At 41.7% G+C, this 21374-nt stretch overlaps 1 long non-coding RNA gene across 2 annotated transcripts in view; it reads right to left on the bottom strand.

Annotated features, from left to right (window-relative positions):
- LOC131485061 (uncharacterized) overlaps positions 1 to 20404 on the bottom strand; it is a 106458-nt gene extending 86054 nt beyond the window's left edge. The window contains exons 1-4 of one of the 2 annotated variants that reach the window (XR_009248606.1): positions 20319 to 20404; positions 17919 to 18030; positions 14839 to 15025; positions 9823 to 9944 (exon numbers count right to left, since the gene is read on the bottom strand). This is a non-coding gene — a long non-coding RNA (uncharacterized LOC131485061). The remainder of the gene's footprint in view (positions 1 to 9822; positions 9945 to 14838; positions 15026 to 17918; positions 18031 to 20318) is intronic. The other variant, XR_009248607.1, reaches the window with a different exon arrangement.
- Between the last annotated feature and the right edge of the window lie 970 nt (positions 20405 to 21374).

The following is a 21374-nucleotide window of genomic DNA, read 5'->3' as shown; positions in this document are numbered from 1 at the left end:
ACAGCTCAAGTATCCAGATATGCTACTGACCAGAATTATCAATGAGTATACTAATAAATAGTGACTAAAGTCCCTAATGAACTACACGCCATGGCCATGAAGATATTTATGTGAATAGGGACATTTCTTTCTGTATACTGCACTTTTCCCTCAAAGGAAGGAGACCCTCTAGATAGAGGTACCTGAGTTGCCTTATTAACTTGACCCTATATCCAAAATGTCATATCTTAAAAAACAAAAAGAAACCAGGATCAAAAATCCATATGCTCCTATAGAAGTGTTCAGGAGAAAATAGCACTCTGACTCCATGTGAGTACAAACAGCAACTGGACATACAAATCCAAAATTCAGTGGGTACATACAGATGGGTCATGCTATTTCTAGCCCTCCACGGCAGAGCACTTCCCACCATCATCCCAGGACCTAATGAACTAAGCAGTTCACCTAGAACAGACATATGCCACTAAGTCACCTCTGAGGCACACATCAAAGTTCCAGAAGTGATGCCACAGCCAGAATGATCAAACAGGTATTTTTCTAGAGTCGGCCATAAGGTTGAGTCTGGGGGATTAGCTAACGCATGAAAGGTCCCCTAAGCACGCAGGTCTATAAACAACTGTTATAACAAGGAAGAGTTGCCAAAGGAGTTCTGATACTAGAACAGGAACTTTTCCTTCCCATTCACTGAGCTGTAAGCAACCCAACAGCAGAAACAGTCGAGGTCTGTTAAATCTCACCACCAAGTAACTCTGTGTCTAGCCATGGTGGTAACTCAATAAATGTTAGAGAACTGGATTAAACCTCTTGTTATTTAATTTCTCACTCTGATTCTGGTTAAGGCAGAGGTAGAGGAGCTATAACTACCTCCGCCCGTTGGGTTTCTCTAGCTACAGAAAATGTTCAGAATTCAAAGACTAAATAGAAAGTCCTGGTGATACTCCTGAAAACAGCCCCATAGTTCCTGCAGTGACCTTCTTCCCTTGACTCTCCTCATCAGCTGGGGTCTAGTCACTATCACAATTCATCCTTTTTTCTATAACCCAGAATTTTCTACTAACCAGTAAATCAATGTAACGTACCCTCAGGCCAGTGACATTCACAATGGTGCTACTGAGATACCCTGTGATTCCAAGGAACTTTCTGAATAAAGAAATAATCAAAATCACTATGCTTTAGTTGTAGGGATAAATGTTTTCTTGGCAATAATAGGATCAACTGATGACGGGATAGATTCATCCTAGAATGACTGAAAGGTAACAACTGGTTAGACCAGTGGCTTCAAGCAACTTTTAGGTACATTTCTAGGAGCAGGTAAGGGGGAAAACGTAGCCAGAAGACACCAGACATTATCAAGGACCTACAGTGGAGCAGTGGCAGAGCAAAGTTATTTGCCATGCAGAGCTTGGTGGCCAACAAAGCTGGGAAATGAACTGGTAGCACGTTGATGTCAGGAATGCAGCAGAGAGAACAGGTGGAGAGCCCAGAAGGTAGGTGAAATACAATTATTCTAGCAGCAAAGTATAGAACACAGTCTGGACAAGAAAGTCTTCATTAATAGGGAATTCTTGCAACAAGAAGTGAAATGCAGACACCCAGGTTTCCAACAGAGCTAGAAAAGTCCATTGAGGCAACTGAGGTAGCAATAAACGGTCCTTAGTTACCAGTACAAAAATATACCACAAGAGCTTGATTTAAAATCTAAGGACAAAAGCTCATCAGCAGTTGCCCAGGAGCAGGGTAAATGGGGATTAACAAGGGGCACAAAGGAACTTTTGAGGGCGAGAGATGTGTTCGTTATTTTGGTTGTGGTGATGGTTTCATGGGTATATCAATATTATCAAAACCTATTAAATCACATGCTTTAAATGTGCTGTTATGGTTTGCCAGTTAAACGTCAATAAAACTCTTTATTTATTTTTATTTTATAGAGAGTGTGTGTGCAAGAGCAGGGGAGGGGAGGGAGGGAGGGAGGGAGAGGGACAGAGAATCTTAAGCAGGCTCCATGCCCAGTGCAGAGCCCAATGTGGGGTTCAATCTCACAACCCTGGGATCATGGCCTGAGCTGAAATCGAGAGTCAGACGCTTAACTGACTAAGCCGTCCAGGTACCCAGGCCTCAACGACACTCTTAATGAAAAACAAAAAAGGGGAAAATGGGAAAAAACAAAAGCAAGACTAAACCCAAGTCTAGAGTCAATGTTCAAGGCCAAAGCATGAGGAACAGCAAAGCTGAAGACGCTAAACTACTGACATGAGGATGTAGCAGATCCTTTGTCTGCTGTGGCCAAATGGAGGAAAGGTGAGTCACAGAGATGTGACTTACCTACCAGTGTGTGCACTTATTTTGCCTGGCACTGGTACACAATTCTGATTAGACGAAAGGGTCCCACAGTGCAGATGTACAAAAGGTCTGCTGACCAGGGAGGGTCCAGTGAGCTGTTTTCAGGTGGCTTACAAAACAACATTTATTCGGTTGGTGCACTTACCCTGGTGGACACAGGCAACTGTGCCCATTGTTAATTAGGGTCTGGTCTGCATTTCTGATGGTCCTTGGAAACTGATTTGTTGGCACACCGAGAACAGCCTATCTCTCACCAGTGGACTCGTGCAAGTCAAGCTCAAGAGACCTGTGGTGTAAAACATAAGTGCTCATTTAATTACCTATAAGACAAGTGTTACTCTCCTTCAGACCTAAATCCTTGGGACTGGCTGCCCAGGAGTTTTCTGTGCAAGGCCAGAGCCTCATGATAAAATGAACTCTCATCAGAAGTTTAAGTGAATCAGAAAAAGGGGGATCTGTTGTACGGCTGGTGTCTTAGATGGCATCACCTGACATAGCCATCTTGACCACAGCACAGCATTACCAGGCTGAGGTTCTCTCTCCCCTATGTGAGCCAGCATTTGCTACTGGAATCCTTCCCTTTTTCTACTTTTATATCTGATCAGCCCCTTCTCTGGTAATTATATTATTTGTGTAGATTTGCCACAATAGTGCCTCAGCTTGCAGCCAAGTATTTCTGAACATGAAAGTCATCCCATCACTGTAAAGAGATTTCACTTATCTGTGCTCTGGCACAATATATGTTGACTTTACAGCTTGATCCTCAGGAGGAATTCTTTTTGTCTATTTGTATGTCCCTGGATAGACATCTGTAACTCCCAAGGAGTGACAATAGTATACATCAATTAGTTCATTCAAAAATTAAGTATTGTAAAGCATTAGAAACACATAACCACATATAGTACCTGTCAAAACTCTCCAACAACCAAAACACTGTTTACCTGAATCATTCAGTTATCCAATCCTGCTGGCAAAAGTTTTTACCCTACTGTTGGAAAATGAGACCTTTCTAATGGGTGCAGATCAATCTGCCTGGCCAGCAAGCACAGCAGATCTTCTTCTTCACTACAGATGCAAATCAGAACGGAGATACTCCCATCTCCTTGGTGAAAATTCACAGGACACAAAAAAGGTGCCTGGGCTCGGTGACATCAGTACTCAGAAACATGGTTTCAGGAGCCTGTGAAAATTAGGGATATGTGTCCTCTCTGGCCTCTTTGATTATTTTGATCACAATGGGTTAGAAATTATAGGACATGAGACAGTGTCCAGTCAAGGGATATCCGTCTCCCCCAAATCTCTGTGTTAAGCAATATCGAGTTATTACCCACTCCAGGTGAGGAGTCTTCAGTCAGAGCAACCTTGAACCCCAAGCTGCAGGGGGGTGGCTCACCTAGAAATGGGGTAGCAACAGAACGGCTCTGACCACTGCCTGTAGTGAATCCCTTAGAAGAAAAATCTCAGGACTTTCCAGCCAAGGGAGGTGAAGAGGGAAGGAAATAATCTGATTCATTCTAATACCTTCCCTGGGGCAGGGACTGGGCCTTGTGGTAACATCCAGTCACAACTTCTGTGCTCTTCATTGGAAACATGCATTTCTCCCTAGTTCATCTATCAAGGTATTTACAGCAAAAGAGCAATCAGTCAGACTTTTATACAAAGAGATGGAGAGGATTTGTAGCCGTCACACATTCCTCTCCCTGTATTTGGAGGGTGAGGGGCACACGTGTCTCTAAAACACCTTAGCTGAAAATGATAGACAGTCACAAATCTGCCAATCTCCTTTACTTCTCCTGACAAGTGTGAGGTGTCTCAGGTCCTGTTTAAAGATTAGACCTGAGGACTGCCACAGAAAATATTGTCATATGGACCTTGAGGCTGCCGTTGTCCATAAAGGGAAGGGCCAGGCCACATGCTGAAAGCTGGCACTTACACATATGGGAGGCAATTAATTAGTTGGACAATTTGTTCTCTTTGGCTCTGACGATCAAGTTGGGAATTAAGTGACCACAGTGGTCTGAGAATCAGGGAATGGGGGACATAATTCCCAGAATGACAAAATTGCAGGCTTTTGTAGTTAAAAGGAACATTAGGGAACCTCTAATCCAGTGATTTGTAAGCCCTTTTTAAAACGGGAACTTTATTTTCATTTTCTAAACAAAATTTTACACAGAAACGCTACACATAAAATCATATAATAATGAAACAGATCAGATGTAAGCAGATACCTAGGGCTCTGAAGAAAAGCAGCTTGAAAACCACTGGTGAGTGACATCCCCTCATTTCACACATGGAGGGACTGAGATGCCTTCTCCAGAGTCACACATTTCTTGAGTGACAAGAAACTGGTCTTCTAACCCCTAGTCTAGCACTTGCCCTTTTGAAGCAAAGCTGTCCTTCCAAAAGAGACCCCATGGAATTGAGGGAAACCAGTGCCTACTGTCCCTAGTCACATCAGTACCCAAGTAGTAGTAGCTGGAAGCACAGTATGAGTGGTAGCCATCGCGGTACTGATGGAGGTAGAAACAGCAGCAGCAGGGGCAAGTCATATTCATAGATGATGTGAAAGGTTTCACATTCTATCATTTGCTAGTCAGAGCAATGATGCAAGGTAGATAGGGAAGAATATCATTATCCTCATTTTACAGATGAGGAAACAGGTCTAGAAAGGTTAAGTGACGTACCTCCTCAAGGTTGTTCGTACTTAGTAGCAGAGCTGGGTCATCAAGCTCCAAATCCTGTGCTCTTGTCCCTGACTCTACAATGTTGTCCTTCTATTTCAAGCACCAAACTTTTCTGACTCCCTTCATTTCAAAAAAAAAAAAAAAAAAAAAAAAAAAAAGCTGATGTGAAAATCCAGCTCATCTAAGAAAGGAGCCGTTCTGCTTGGAATCATACCAGCAGTTGGAACCTGAACAGATTCAGATCCTCCCCAATGAGGACCGTCGTGGGCTGGTTGAGGAGAAGTGTCTGCCAAAGCACGGAATTGCAAAAGTCATCTGTGTAGACTTTAAATATTTTAGTTTAGCTGAAAACTCCTCAAAGTACATTATCGGTCAATCTTCTGATGTAGACCTAAACCTTGTCTTTGCATCAGCTGTTGGGGGTTCAACTCGTCGTTCTTACAAAAACCACACCCCTAGCATCCATCAGTTACAATCTCTGATTTCAGTCTCTTTCAAATGGAATGAGAACTAGACACTTGTAAAGCCATCTGAATGTAAAATGCTCTTACTTTTTATGATCTTCCTCCAATCCTCTGCAGATGTCTTACACATGCCTAATTCAACAGCACATTTTTTTTTTAGTGTCTTGCTTTCATCGAGTAGCCCCAAAGTGTGCATTTCAATAGCAGAGGAACAACTCCCTTCTTTTTGCAGTAATATTTCATCAATTACTAGATATTTAACTAAATCACACAATAACAAGAACAATCTGTGTAAGCCCATTGGAAAACAAACACACCAGGCTACGCGTTAGCAAATAGCTCCACTGATGGTGGCAGAGAGGCAACGGTTAGGTGAAAAGTAGCCTTCCTGGCCACACACATCCAGCAGGCCGTGCACACTGTCTGGATGGTTTATCATTGAGAGAAGGCAATGTTCATGCACACAAACTGTTGGGCAGAGCTCTGTCCAAAGAGCTTAACCTAAATTCAGAAGTAAATGACCTTGGTTATGTTACTTCCGAGGATGTGCTGGGAAGTTTCTTTGATATGCCGGTATCTCAAAAAAGAAAAAAATTTTAAAAGTCTACTCTTCTTCATCCATTGCACCTATAATTAATACAGGATGCTTCACCTTGAACAGATCCTTGAAGAAATGTCACTGCCCAGACCATGAGTATGAGGAGTACAGACCCTGATTCAGAAATGTAACATGTGATGCCTTTCTTAAGCATTCTGAGTCTGGTCAGTTATATGGCTCTCAACTTATGGAGGGCTGTATGTGATATGGGAGTTGTAAATGTAAATGCATTTAGAAAACAAATGTAAAATGTGACATGCTTTAAATTGGGTACTCTTATGATCACTTCATCCTTCCCGACAGTGCCCTTCCTCTCTCTGCACCACGCACACCTCTCCCAAGAATCCCTTCCAGCCCTGGACCATCGCTGTTCACACACTTAGACTTCCTAGGACTTTAGGGGCTGCAAGATCCACACTGATGCTGTGGCTTAAGACTCACAAGGCTGATCAACCTTAGGATGTCCTAAAAGGGACCCCAAACTTCGGTGGGTACCCGGCATCAGAAACTGTAGAGAAAAGAGAAATGTGAACTGGTAGCTGTAGTCCACACAAATCCTCTATTACCCTCGAGATGGTCCACTTGCAAAATGGCAATATTTTTGTGTGCTGCCCTCAAAGTCCCCGCTCAGAGAATGCCGGTAGTAAAGCTGTATTTCTGCGTTGAGGGCTTTCTGAAGAACACATTTAGGTGGGAGCTAGCCTTTTCTTCCAGAAACAGCGAGGGCTATCCGTCAATCTACCAGCAAGCCGCTCGTCAGGTTCACTCGACAGAGGGTTAGGGCAGCAAGCCCCCACAATAATGTGGAAACAGAAATATTACAAAGTAAAGGCTTATAAAATAATAAAAATTCTACTTACTCCAGATACCTCCCTGTGCCTTTGGCAAAATACCTTAAGCATTCCACATACGGCGGGCATTGTCTTTATAAGATGGCACCTCATAAAATGGTATTAAATATCACCAACGGGGCTTCATATTTCATCCGGCAGGGTTTAGGCCAGGCATGTTCTATATCACACATTATTAGAATGACATCTGCTTTGCAAGTTGTGTACCCAGGAGCCTACCCGGATCACTCATTTCAGCACTCATTCTCGAGGCTTCTGTGCCTTCATAATGCCTAATATGTTTAACTCATTTTGAACAGAAGTCTAAAGGCTGCCACGGCCCTCTGGCCAAAACTGTAGCTGTCAGACAATGGTGCCAGCTATCATACATTCCTCATTTATCATTAGTGGTGATGCAGTTGTACAGAAAAACGTACCCACTGTACTGAGAGCCTGTCAATTGTTCCCCCCTATAAAACTCCTCTTCTCAAATAGGGACATTTCTCTGCGGAGGCCTTGCCATTACATTTCGCTCCTTTTCCCACAACACTGAATTTATAATGCAAAGAAAATGGGGAACATATATTCATCCAAATGGCCTCTCTGCTACGAGACGAATAAGGAGATCAGCAATGGCAGCGTCGGTGCAGGACCGCACACGTGCCATTGGGGGAAATTAATAGAATCAGCCCAGAAAGAGTGAGCAGGAAAAAAGAGAGAGGGAAAAATCACCCACAGGTTTTGTGCTGAGGTTGGACCTTGAATAATAAAGGCATGCATCTGAGAGTTGCAATTCTCTTCAGAATCACTGCTCTGCCACCAGAGTAGGATGTGGGTGCTACAAGCCTGCCCCCGTGAATTTGGAGGTGAATTTCTCCAACTTTCTGCTCCTCATTTGATTCCCGACAATGATTCCTCAGGTCTCCTTTTCCCCACCTGTAAACTGCGTGTCTGAAATCGGCTTCCAGCCCCCAGAGGCCACCCAGGTTTTTCACCAATGTTTACAGCATGCTCGTGGAGGGTCTTTATATTTTAAAAAACAGTCAGATGGTGCTCCTGATTATCGTTATCGTTGAGATTGTGATTCCTATCAGGACTGTGAAGCTCTGACTTCACCGCTCTTGTTCTCTCTCTACCCACACGGCTGCCTCTTCCCACTCACACATTTTGGCCACCCCTCTTGTATTTCTGCGGGGAGAAAAATGGACGCAATTAAATATATTTGAGATGCCTCTAGGTTTGTGCTGGTGTCTTCAAAGAGAGAGCATTAAAGTGGTTATAGTAATGATAAGGCATCCTTGTTGACTTCAAAGGGAGAAGCCTGGCAAATGGATTTATTCCCATGCTATTTTTGTCAGAGCAGTTATTATCCCATTTTAGCGATGGGAAAACAGAGTGTCTTGCCTAAGGACACGGATAGGAATCAGTTCTAGAAAGAACATGAAAAGCATCGCCACAGGCTTCTGAATCTTGCCCCAGTTCAGACCATTTTCCCTGCAGCAGCAACAACAAACCTCATCCTCAGAGACAGCAAACCTCGGGGCAGGTAAATGCAGCAGGAAAGAAATCATCAATTTGACACACCCTGTAAGGTCACCAAATGAGACATGGGAAAATGAAGGGGTAAAGATTTGTCCTCTACTGCCCTTTCTTCTCCAGAACCCAATCCTGTCTTTATCAGAGGTATAACCTGCCCCCAGGGCTAGGTGGATGGACTGGGACAGCTTGTGGCACTAATGACCAGCCCTTGGCCGAACAAACTTTTAACAATTTCCCTGCCATCCACCCCTTGAGGTTTTCCACTGGTTCCTGGATGGGGAAAGTAGTCAAGACCTTCAAAGGCCCAGACAAGCCCTGTGGCTAAGGACTTTCACTGAATATTCTTTAAGACATACCTTGGCTCGCTTTCTACAATCTTTTACACAAAGTGTAAAATCTTTACACAAAGTGTGCCCTACATTTTCTAGGCTCTAGGCCAGGGGTCTCCAATCTATTTTTTTTCTCATTTCCACAACGCTGTTTCTCCAGTTCCAGAACTTTCTTCCTCTTCTCTCCCAGTTGTTTCCAGGAGCTCACACATCTTTGGCTGAACAACCTCTTCTCTGCCCCAGTGTTTTTTCTCTAAAACCACCCTTTACTACAAAATACGTGCCTTGGAAACGCACGATGATTAACTGTCCTGCTGGTTATAGTCTCAAAATATAGTCTCTGAGTTCCCTAATCTTCTTTAATTTTCTCTTCCTTTCCTCTAAATCACCTTTCACCTTGTTTCACCCACTTGCTCACAGTGATCCAAGGTTATGTATTCAGAGCATGTTCTCCGTCCGATCCTCACAGGGAATTTATGGTTTCTAGTGGAGCTGTTCTACTGAAGACTTGATCAACTTTAATATGTTTCTTATATCCTTTGGCACTGTTCATTCCAAGTGAAGGCTGGAAACTTAGCACTGCCGCTGGATTAGAGATGAATGGGTCAATTCAATTCAATTCAAAAAGTGCTACAGTGCCATGTAATTCATTAAGCACTAGAGATATATAAGACATCGTTCCTCTCCTTAAGGGGCTTATAGTTTAGTTGGAGAGATACAAAGGATGCCTGTGAACTTGATATATAATACTGCAGGGCAATAAAACCATAACAGTCTAAGAAAACGATAAGAACAATAAAAGGTCAGAAGACTGGACTATGCAGACAAGAATGAAAAGGAAGCACTTTGTGGAGAACATGAGTCATGTTCTGAACTGGAAGGAACTGGAGGATCCGAATGATTAGACAGGGTGATGGAGGACCTTTCAACTGGGAGTGACAGTAGGATGAGAGCCCACGAATGAGGTCACTGCCTTTAAGTCATGTGAAGAAACAGAAGAGATTAACCCTGGCTTAGTCAAGCTTTGTAGCTCATTACCTCAGTCATGGCTTGGAAGGACTTTCTATCTTCTTCTTTTCCTGAAACCGTCATTGTCATTGGTTCAGCCACAAAAAATTGAAGAAACAAGCAGCACATGGATTTCCACTGGGCTGGTGGCTCTGGGGAAACAAGAACACATTTTCACCAGGGTAATCAGCTGGCCAGAGTAATCATGACTCTGTAGTTAATTCTACAAATTGTCAGAGAGCAATGAAGGATGAAGGTGAGCACTCTTGGACTCCCCTGATAGCAGAAACAACATGGCATCTTCTTCATATATGCCAGCCACTCTCTTTCTGATCTATGGGTTTTCTAAGTGAAGCCATGCCCCTACAACATTGTCATAGCAAGGCTTAGAGTAGATGCTGGAAATTCCTGCGTGAATGTCCAATATCAACAAAATTGTGAACTATTTCATTTTTACAACTGCTACCTCCCTAAGTTGTCCCACCCACTGCACCATCTCCACCACCCAGAGCTTTGGTCTAAGATGTCTGTGCCAGGAAGACAAAGAAACAAATATATGTTGAAAGACTATGTACGTTTTACCAGGGGATTATTTCTAAATTCGCAATTCAGAATAGCAATGCATCTTTAATGGCGGTATTTCAGACGCTATAACAAGTTGACAAAATAGTTGTTTCTTGCTTGCTGGGAAGGTCGGTGGGGAAGACTTTGACTTGCCCCTAAATCATCCTATGTGAGTCATCTTACTCTGCCTAATTTTATGCTCACTGTCTACCTCAGCATCAGTCTTTACCCAGAGAGATAAAGACCTAGAAAAGTCTAAGTTCCATGAGGACAAGGACTTTATTTGATCATTACGTCCTGAAATCCTAAAGCTATCAGACAGCCTACATTTAGCAACTCACTGACCAGCCTCCCTAGGTGCTCCAGCTTGGGCTATTTGGATAGTGCTTTAAACCAGCCCTGAGAAATATAAATTACAGACTTCCCTGGCCTCAGAAATCCCACCATCTGTCGCACAACCTTTCTCCATGCCTTCCTGGCAGTCATTTCAATTTCCATGACAAGGGAGAAAAAAAAAAAAACGTCGTGGTCTGTGCCACAACTTGAAGGTTCATTTAATGTAGATTTTGATGAGTGAACTGTACAATAACCCCAAGTTGGAGGTGTATTTTTTAAACTGAAGGTGAGAGACCAATTAGTAGCTCTAACTCCTTAAGCAGATGGTTATCATATGATATCGGAGGTGCCTGTCCTGTCCTTTGCCATTAGAAAGTCATCTTTTTCCTAATGTCTTTCTCTACAAAGGAAGGATATTATACAGACAGACTGCATGGACTAGATAACTCTATGAAGTTCAGTCTTTAGCAGGACATTGGAGCCTGGGAATCTTGTTCTTGAATTACTGGACAATATAGCTCCTAAAAACTGCCTCTAAGATAAAATGCAAGGGGAGAGTTTCAGGGCAGGCAGAGAAATAAAGCTGATAAGATTCTCCAGTTCTGGGCTCCCTCCCAAGCTAGGAATGGTAGACATGCGACAGTCGCTCCTCAGCTACCTGCAAGGGATCCTCCCCTTCTGTGGCTCTGAAAACTCATGCTATAAAGGAAGCAACGTGGAACTAGGAGTCAGAGGGACCTGGTTTAAATTCCGGCTCTCTCCTTTAGAAGTTGGGGCTTGAACTCCCCAGCCTCAGTCTCCTGTCCTGCAGGACTGGGCTAATACTAACAACTTTAAAGAGAGATGAAGATTAAGTGAAACTTCAAGTAAAAAGTCACAACACCTGACACTTTTGTCTTCCCTCAAAATATCAGGGAAGAGAGCACTGTGCCAAGCACTGATGCAGAGGAAGTTAGGGATCAAAACACAAGGTCATCTGGATACTAGTCTGGTTGCAGTCAATGCAGTTGTTAGAGCCCAAACTCCAAAGTCTGATACATGTGGGTTTGGTTCTCATTCCTACCACTTGTTAGGTATGAGTTTGAGCAAGATATGTAACTATTCTGAACCTCAGTACCTTCAGGTATAAAAGGGGACTATATCTACCCTGTTCATAGGATTGATATGATGATTAAAGGGGACTGCCTGACCCCTGATAAATACATCTTTTCCTCCTTCCTTTCTTCCTTCCATTCCCCCTTTCCTCTTTCTTTCCCTCTTCGCTGTCATCCACTCTTTGCCATATTCCAAGCTGCTATTATTTTCAGTATCCAGAATGGACTATACCGGGGCTTCTGCCCCTGGAGACCCCCAAGCTTTCCTCTGTACTCAAGAGTGCAGTGCTCCATTCTTGGGATAAAGAAGTAACGGCACAAGGAACTCTTAGGATCTGGCTAGGTGTTGCTGCTTGCCAGGTCCTTGGTGCTGAATTCAAATCCTTTCCCTCTTGCTGGGCCCAGTTTCTTCACCTATAAAGTGAGAGGATAAATCAGGGTCTCCCATAGGTCCACAGACTAAGGCTTCTAGTTGAGACCTAACCTGTCTTCTCATGCAGCCCCCGCCTTCTGCAAGTCGCATTTCTCTCTAGCCATCAAAACTCTACCCAGGCATCAAATTCTAGCTCAATGCCTTCTACTACTTCCCACATGTTTACCAAATGTATGCACAAATGCACACTGAGATAGGACCACTCAAACAGGATTTACTGGGAGTCTGCTCTTGTCCTCATTACATCATAGAGTCTATCCTGATTTTTGATAGTCTCTGAATACACACAAAACAATGTAGTATTTAGTCTCTACCAGCTTCTTGAAGGCAAAATAAAAAACTGTTTTATGTACAGTACCTAACAACTTATAAATGTTTCATAAATGGCTCCTGAAAACTTGCATGATTACGTGACTAAGATAATTATCTTGTAGGAAAATCTTGGCTAATGACTGGGTAGTAAATCCATTGAGGCCAAGGATTTTGAACTTTTTGTATCCTATACAGCATCTAGCACTGGGTACAAAATGTAGTAGGTACTCAAAAACACATGATGGCCTTTATACTACAGACATTATCTCTATTTTTATGATGAAACTCTTCTGAAAGTACTGAGGAATGGTCTTCAACAAAAGCCCAGAACTAGAACTGTTCCTAAGGCTGACACGACAAGGGCCATCAGTTTGAATGGTTCTTGGAGCTACTATGTAAAGAAACAAAGCAGCTCTCCAAAAGGTTGTAAAAATGTCCTAAGGTCCATATGCATATAAACAAGTGGTCCAGAAATATCTTTCCTCGCCGCCACCAAAAATGTCTCCTCCATCCTTAACACACACACATATTCCAACTTTGGAGGACCTGCCTTCTTTGAGGACTTCCCTGACACTCAGCATTTTTCCTTGTATAAAATAGTAGAGATTTGGGGTCAGGGCACGTGGGGACGAGGATGGCAAGGCACTTTTTGCCTTGAACCCTGTGCCTGCTCAAGAGATAGTTGAAAGCCTCTAGGAATGGCTCTTACTAAAGTAAGCAACATCGTAGTTGTCTCCTTCTCCCCTACCCCTCCTCCTCTTTTCCTTCCTCTTCCTTTCCTCTGGCTCTTCCTCCTCCCTTTCCTTCCTTATCTCATCCACTGGTGATCCCTCTATACAAATGACTTCTACCAAAATACATGCTACAAACAGGTTTCCCACTCCTGGGTTTGAGCGGTTAGCCCATTCAAAATATCTTAGCCCCTGTTGGACCAGGTACAGCAGCACCCTGCTTATTCTTGACCAGCAAGCACAGCCTACTTTCCGGTTTTTGAAGTCCACAAGGAGTCAGTTAACTCTCTAGTGAAGAATGGGATCCTGTGACACTGAAGCTCCTGCTGTCTGATTAAATATTGAGGAAAAGAGTCCATGGATTGATTCACCCTCTGTAAAATTAGGTTTGAAATAAAACCCCTGAAGGGCCACACTCCCTAGTCTGCCGGGGCCATGCTCTCCAGGGCAGGACAATTAGAGTTAATTGAGTGATCCCACAGAAAGCATGCATGCAGTGAAAAGCTCTACAAGTATCACCTAAAAATCAGCTGGGCATTCAAGGGGTTAAGCCAGGATCAGCAGACCAAGGAGGCCAATTCTGCCTGTGGCTCCCACCAGTCAAGTCTGTTGCTGAGGGCTATAGACACAGCTTGTACTTTTGACTCAGCACAGTCATTTTTAAGGAAATAATCACTCCAAGTTTATAGTGGAATCAAACTGATAATCTGGAAGTGTGATTGCTTCCCCAGTTAACTAATCAATCCCCTATCTTTTAAGGGTAGAGACAGAGAAAGCATATAGGAGCAGATCAATAATCAAGTGAGTTCCCTTTCTTTCATTTGTTTTTATAGATTATAATTATTGAGTAAATTTTTAAATCATAGAATATAATAAATGATTCCTATGGGTTTTTTTTTTCCTATCCAGGATTACTGGAAAAATTGATGGGAGGTGTATTCCATTAATGTGTGCACACAGACACCTTTTCTGAATACCTACTAAGTGCCAGGTACAGAACTGAGAGCTTTTATTTTTTTTTATTTTTTTATTTTTTTAATTTTTTTTTCAACGTTTTTTATTTATTTTTGGGACAGAGAGAGACAGAGCATGAACGGGGGAGGGGCAGAGAGAGAGGGAGACACAGAAGCGGAAGCAGGCTCCAGGCTCCGAGCCATCAGCCCAGAGCCCGACGCGGGGCTCGAACTCACGGACCGCGAGATCGTGACCTGGCTGAAGTCGGACGCTTAACCGACTGCGCCACCCAGGCGCCCCAAGAACTGAGAGCTTTTAAACACATGCTCTCATTCCATTGAGGGCTCTTTCATCTACATAGGAGGCCCAAGTAAAAGAGTTGACATTTTAAGGCCCCTCCTAAGTTTTATTTTTTCTTCTGTGATTAGACTATTTCTCATTATCTCCACCCAAGGCTGGTAAATTTTTAGAGAATTTATTTGCCACATTTCTCCCTATTATTAAGCCCAACGTGGTGCCAAGGAAATCACGCTAAACAGCACTTGTCATTGTGGCCCTACTTCATCCTGGCATCAAGCTAGACACAGCACACAGTGATTCAGAGAGGTCCCAGCAGCCCTACCTGTTAGACTATTATGATCACAACACAGCAGTGAGGCTGAAGCTTGAGGTGACATCAGTGACAATCCCTCAGTGATATTCATGCCTGTTTTATTCTTTCCATCCATCTGCATACCCACGCATCTATCCATCCAGAACACCAGCTGAATGCTATTATGTGCCATCTCTGCCTTCACTGAGCTTCCCATCTAGGGCAGAAGAAAGATGTCATCGAACTAACACTATATAAGGCATGATGATCTCGAAGGGAGTACAGACCAGAGCAGTGTTGATTCTAAGTGAGAAGACTGGAAAAGGCTTCACAAAGACTGAGCAGAGTCTCCTAAGTTCAAAACAGCATTTATAGATATGTTCCCAATTACAAAGGCATAATATGTCTAATATTCAATAGGTTATGTTTGAATATATAGAAAGTGAACAATATGTGAAAACACAGAAAAGCACAAAATGTGAAATTACCCTTAACTGGGCACATGCACCCCAACGTTTATAGCAGCACTAAGGACAACAGCCAAAGTATGGAAAGAGCTGAAATGTCCATGGACTGATGAATGGATAAAGAAGATGTGGTGTGTGTGTGTGTGTGTGTGTGTGTGTGTGTGTGTGTGTGTGTATGTATATATATATATATATATATATATATATATATATATATATATATATATACACACTACTTGACAATCAAAAAGAATGAAATCTTGCCATTTGCAACAATGTGGATGGAACTAAAGTGTATTATGCTAAGCAAAATAAGTCAGAGAAAGACAAATATCATATGACTTCACTCATCTGTGGAATTTAAGATACAAAACAGATGAACATAAGGTGAGGGAAGCAAAAATCATACAAAAAACAGAGGGGGAGATAAACCAAAAGAGACTCTTAAATACAGAGAACCAACTGAGAGTTGCTGGAGGGGTTTTGTGGGGGAGGAAGGGCTCAATGGGCAAGGGGCATTAAGGAGGACGCTTGTTGGGATGAGCACTGGGTGTTACACGTAAGTGATGAAATCACTGAATTCTATTCGTGAAATCATTGAAATCATTATTACACTATATGTTAACTACCTTGGATGTAAATTAAAAATATAATTTTAAAAATAATAAAATAAAAAAATTACCCTCAATTTGACCTTAATTCCTTCTTCTACTGAAGTCTCTAAAACAAACAATTTAAGTCCCTCCCTCCCACTTTCCAATCTCAGTTTCCAAAGCATTAACAGTGCAGGGCATATGCTTTGAGACTTGTAATTCGCTCTTAAGTAAATATGTCATTCTACCCCCTCTCCCAACACATGCACAGAGGCCAAGACAACAAGCTCTGGAATCTAACTGGCTGGTTTCAAGTCTCAGCTCAACCACCAACTGGCTGTGTGACCTTAGGCTATTCACTTAGCTTCTCTCCGCAGTATTTTTCCAGAATGTAAAGTACAGTTAGTAAAAGTACATATTCTAGGTCTGTTTTGAAATTTAAACAAAGAAAATGAATATAAACAGTACCTGGTACTTAGAAATTCTCAATAAACACAGTGGTACTACCACATACACACATGCATACTTTGTTTTAAAAAGTAAAATCAAACTAGCTATAGTATACTGTTAATATTTTCGAATTAATTAAACTTATTCATCTCTTCCCAAATTAGTCTATGTTGGTCAATTTGATTCTTTTTCAATGACTGTATTATAGGCTTATTCCAGAATTGATTTACCCAATCCAGATTATCATGAAGAAACCTTGTACCTACACTTTTATGCATTCCTCCTAGTATTTGTACAGGGCAGATTCCTAGAAACATGATTTTCGGTCACAGGGTATGTGAATTTGAATTTTGATTAGTTACCAAACCAGCTTTCAAAAAAATTTACAGGCCCAGTGATTCTTTATGCCAATGCTCATTTCTCCTGCCATCACCAACCGTGGCATCTGCTATTGTTTGTACTTGCCTTTATCGAAGTATTAGTAGTAATGAATATTGACGTGAAATGATTACACGAAAGATTTTAAATGGTATCTAGAACATCAAAATTTAAGTAAAAGGCTCTTACTAATGGAGCATCTTTTCTTATTCTTGAATTTCTTATTATCTTTTGCCTATATTTCTTGTACTTTCTTTTTATTACTGATTTATGGAAGTCTTTGCATGTTTGCATATTAATCCTATAAGAGATAAATACGTTCTCCCCATCCTGTCTTATAACTTAGTTTAATGTTGAGTAGAATGTAGATGAATGAAAGTTTGGTGAGGAAGGAATTTTAAGAAGGGGAAACAGCATCTCCAAAGACACATGAGTTTGTTTGTTTGTTTGTTTTTGTTTGTTTGTTTGTAGAGAAAGAGAGAACAGGGAGAGCGAGAATCTTAAACAGGTTCCACACTCAGCACAGAGCCCAACATGGGGCTCGATCTCACAACCCTGAGATCATGATCTGAGCTGAAATCAAGAGTCAGACACTTAATTGATGGAGCCACCCAGACACCCCTAGACACAGGGTTCTTAACTGAAGGTCAGATTCTGAGAAATTAGGCAGACTTTCGTGGTTGGAACATATATGGACATGCAACTCGAAAAGTAGTCATGTAATCGGCCTTCAATGCCATCCTAAGAAATATGATCTTTATTCTGAAGGCAACAGTAAGCTACCAGGAACTAAAGAACAAAAGAGTGACAAAATCACACTGAGAGTTCTCACCATGGGTCAGAGTTTTAAAACAGTTTGGGATCAAGGCAATATCACCCTATTGCCCAATCTCAGGGAGAATACCAGCCACCATTCACTTCTATAGGAATAGAGGTCCACTGGACTTGTACAAATCACATGTTGGTCAAGGATCCTTTGGAGAGTTTGAAGAAAGTCAAGAAGCTTCTCCTCAGTGGAATTCACACACATACACACACACACACACACACACACACACACACACAACTTCGCATTTAATTTTAGAGTCTTGACAGACATAATGGTATCTATTGACTTGGAGGCTCAGTTACCCATGGGGCTGAATTCCTGCTCTAGGACTGAGAACTTGAACTAGAGGATAGTTTGGGTTAAACCAAATTATGGCAAATTTTAAACTTTTACCTCTAGGCCACGGAAACATGCTCTGGAAGGCAAGGCTATTCACAGTAAGCATTCTGTCCAACAGAAATATAATGCAAGTCACAGCTGTGGTCACATACTAAGTTTACGTTTTCTGGTAGCCACATAATAAAAGTAAAATGAAATAGGTAAAATTAGTTTTAATAATATATTTTATCTAACTCAGTACATCTAAAATATAATTATTTCAACATGTAATCAATATAAAATGTTATAAATTAGGTATTTTACATTTTTTTAATACCATTAGAAATCTAATGTGTATTTTATACTTCCATTGCATCTCAATTCAGACTAGTCCCATTACAAGGGCTCAACAGTCACATATGTTAACACAGTGGACAGCACAGTTTCAAACCACTTTATCATATTTCCTTTTCTTCAAATCCATTTTCCTCCATAACATCCTTTTAAACCTAACTAGGCATCACTAAACATGCTAATTCTTAGTTCCATCAAACTCTCTTCTTAGACCTTTCTACTATAGTATGAATGCCAAACAGTAAAGTTTTCTCTCCATGAATCATGATACTTTAGGGTTGGCATCCCATCGCAGAATAGGAAATGTTAATCTAGTAGGGGAAAAAAATTCAAATATCAGGAAAGAAGAGAGAAATAGTTCTTTCAAGGCAGGTAGTATATCATAAATCACAGCATTTTGGGAAGCACTAGGGCCTAGAGCTGGATCTTTGTGTGACTGCTCTCTGCCCCATGACCAGGCAATTCCAAACTGGGCAGTGTTTACATGGGCATTTTCTCCACTTTAGTGCAGAAGATTGAGACAACAGTGAAGGTTCCTGACTTAGGATCCAGAGGATCCTAAAACAACAGAACACCAGGCTAGCTCAGTCTATCCATGTCATCTTACAGGTGGTGGCGGGGGGGGGGGGGGGGAGGGGGGGGGGAGGCACAAGAGGGAAACAGCCTCAGAAATGTTGTCTATGGAGAAATATTATATTCCCAGAATAAAGTATATTTGGGAGATAGCATCATGACATTACTCTATGCACATGCCTAAAAAAATTAATAGGACCTTCCCAGAAAAAAACTGAATATGAAGCTTTATTGAATTGATGGATAAATATCAACAACTAAACATGAAGAAAAAGGAAAAATAAAACAACTCCCTGAAGTGTTTATTATTGCAGAAATAATATAGCATTATTTTCTACATCTAAAGACACTATTAAGTGCTGCAGAGAATCATCCTATGGCCACATGCCACTGAATGGCACTGGATTTGCAGGGATTCAGAGACCAAGACACTCAGGGAACCTGGCTCAAGTTCAAAACCCTAGGATCACTCCATTCTTTCCTTCCAAATGAGAGAAAGACATGCTTGGTAGTGTCACGATTTCGGCTATAAGCAGCAGCCTTCTAATTAAAAATAAACTGAGTCCATTATTTCTATTTACAGCTTTCCACAATTTAGCAGCAATGTGAAGATAGAAAGAGATGCTGGAAGCATATGTTTAAACCTCCCAAATGCTTTTGAGAGCATCATTAGAGTAAACATCCTGTCAATGTGTTTCTTTACCTTCAATACCCATCTCTAAAGGGCTTCCCAAGTTGTGTAAGGGCAGCATAAATAGATTTATCTTTGGAAGGAATGGTCCAGGAAAGACACAGCTATAATTAAGTTAGTAATTAGAAAGAGCCATGCTCCTACCTCCAGACAGTCCATTGTATACTTTCATTTTTCCCATCGATATTGGAAGATGGTAAGGATAAGGGAATGGGGTGGAGGAAGGCAAAAAAAAAAAAAAAAGGAGATGAGACAGGGAAAAGAAAATTTCAACGGGCTTTATGAGTGGATACCTTGGTTGAATTTCAACATGAAAAATGTTCTATAAATATTTGCTGAATGGATCTTCCAAAGACCAATGGCCACCTCCAGACATTCTGAACACATGTGGCATTATGGGATGCATGTGGCAGTTTCTCAAACTCGGCATTATTGACCTTTGGGCCAAATGACTCTTTGTTGTGAGGACTGTTAGCAGCTCCCCAGACTTCTACCCACCAGATATCAGTAGTATCCCCCCCGACACACACACATACATACATCCCCCAAGCTGTAACAACCGAAACCATCTCCAGACATTATCAATTACCCCTGGAGGCAAATCACCCCTGGTTGAGAACTACTGGTGAAGGTGTACCATAAGCCTCCACCCATTCATTTATTCACCAAATCTGACTGATGTATTCGGGCATTGTTCATTCTATTTAGAACACTGATCAATGTACTTGTCTCTACCCTCAAGTAGTTCCCAGTTTAGGAGCAGAGAGAAACTTTAAAGTAAAAAGACATGAGAGATTGTGGGTTGACTCCTAAAATACGGGCCTGCAGTCCATCCTAAGGACATTTGGAAAACGTACCTTTAATTGCAACAAAGGTAATATACTTAGAAAAGTTGTCAGAGAAAATCCGGTTAAACTTAGTGAGGATTTCTGCTCTGCTAGGAGGTTACATATTAAAGATGAATGTGAAGGCTCTCAGAGAAGCGGTGAGCCTGGCCCCTATACATCTTTGCTGACTTCATAAAAAACAAGGGTGCCACTTTGTGACCCGTGAGGGTCTACAAGAAGATTGTGTAACATGCAGTATGCCTTCGATCCAAATAAACTCCCAGATTATTAAAAGGATGTTTTTTCCCTCTAGAGGTCAAGGTGAGTCACCGGAGCTTTTTCCCTGTTATTAACCAAGCACTAGATATACAAGGCTTAGATATTAAAAGGCATTAGCCAAGGCATCATGGCCATCTGGTTTAGAGCAAATGCAAAACTTGAGGGGGAAGCTGCATCACTTACAAAGCAAGTAAATGGCCTGAAATATTAGAAGCCATGTATACAAACCCATTCAAATTTCTGTGGCCAAGTGACAAGGGGGTATAGCCAGTTGTCTGAGCACCTGAGGCCAGCCTCTCCCTAGTGTAATTCCAAATAGAAAAAAATATATAACTACTGACTTACCTTGACCCAGAACTGCCAACAAATCTCTACATTCTTTCAATAATCTGGGCGTTTATTTCCACCAAGAAGTGTACCACAATGAAACAGGCCCCCATCTGATCTCTACAGCTGCCCCCACCCCTAGGAAGGAAGGTTACTCACATTGCCTACTCATATAAAGACCGCTGGCCTCAGAATATTTACAGTGAATCCAAGTTAAAAAAGTATGTAAACCTAATGAAGCCATGAAAATACCCCAAAGTTGGAATCATACTATCTCCATGCCTTTTGAATGATAATTTTAATGCAGATGAACCTGGCAAAAAAGAAGAGTATGAAGAAGAGTAGGGATGCCTGTTTCAGGCCTAAATGAGTCCCAGACTTTATGACATCTTTGTTGATGGCTGTTTTCTTCAATATGATTGTTTCTATCACATCGTAGAAGTTTCTCAGACCAGAGCCCACTGACTGCACTTCTCACAT

Source organism: Neofelis nebulosa, chromosome 9 (assembly GCF_028018385.1).
Source record: "Neofelis nebulosa isolate mNeoNeb1 chromosome 9, mNeoNeb1.pri, whole genome shotgun sequence".
NCBI lineage: Eukaryota > Metazoa > Chordata > Mammalia > Carnivora > Felidae > Neofelis > Neofelis nebulosa.
The sequence above is the reverse complement of the archived record's forward strand: the minus strand, read 5'-3'. Positions and strand labels throughout refer to the sequence as shown.